We start from the raw sequence: 1,016 nt of genomic DNA on the forward strand, positions 1-1,016 counted from the left end.
GCGGGCAGCGCCAGCAGACGCGTCCTGCGGAGGGTCACGGTGGCCCAGCGCCTGCAGATGGGGCTCCACGTGGCGGTGCTGAGGGCAGCCCTGCCTCCCGTCCAGCGCGCCCCGGGCCGGGATTTGAATCCCTCAGACCCCGAGGCGGCTGGGGGCCCCCCAGAGCTGGGTGGGTCAATGGAGCAAGAGCTGGAAGCCCCCCGAAGCCCTGGGCCCTGTACTAATGGGAGGTCCCTCGGGGAACGGCCCGCCGGGCCGCCCTGAACCGGCGCGGGTCACGGCCGCTCCGTGGAACGGCGAAGTCACCCACCCGGCGGCGGGGCAGTGCTGGCCTCGAGGGCCAGCCGCCAGCCGAGCAGGCTGCGGCCAGTCGAGGCGCTGGAACTGGACCCGCACCTTCTGCAGGAGCCGCCTGCCCCTCATGAGGGCGGCAGGAGCCGCGCCCTGGCTGAGAACAGGTGTGGACACACGGGCCTCCCCGCCCCAACCTGAGTAATGGACACGCGCTGGCCCAGCGTGACCCCAGCAAGCGAGTGAAGCCCGGGGCTCGGGCGAGGTTTGACAGATTAATGTTGTGGCTGCAGCAGTCTCCTCGGGGCAGGCCCACGCTGCGGCAGGAAGAACAGACACTGGGAGAGTGTGGAGGTGAGTCGGTAAGACTCGGACCCCGGCCGGTGCCCAGAACCGACTCGGAACCGGCCGGTGCCCAGAACCGACTCGGAACCGGCCGGTGCCCAGAACCGTCCGTCTCAGCCCAGCGAGTTCCCGCCCTACGAGCGACAGATCCCAACCTGTATCCCGTCTAGCCCAGCGTCAGTGCAGCTGGCTTCAAAGACAAGATTTGAGGCGCAAACCCGGTGTGTGTCGGGGCGTCCCTACATCCTGGCAGCAGCAGCCTCGCACCACCTGGCGAGCACAGCCCTACGCTGTGCCCGTGAACACGCCCACGGCCGAGCGCTTTGCGCAAGGCTGAGCCGTCCAGCCGCCCGGAGCGGCGCTGCCCCGGCCGAGCCTCT

The sequence above is a fragment of the Condylura cristata genome, unplaced genomic scaffold, assembly GCF_000260355.1.
Source record: "Condylura cristata isolate star-nosed mole 26May11 unplaced genomic scaffold, ConCri1.0 scaffold00016, whole genome shotgun sequence".
Taxonomy (NCBI): domain Eukaryota; kingdom Metazoa; phylum Chordata; class Mammalia; order Eulipotyphla; family Talpidae; genus Condylura; species Condylura cristata.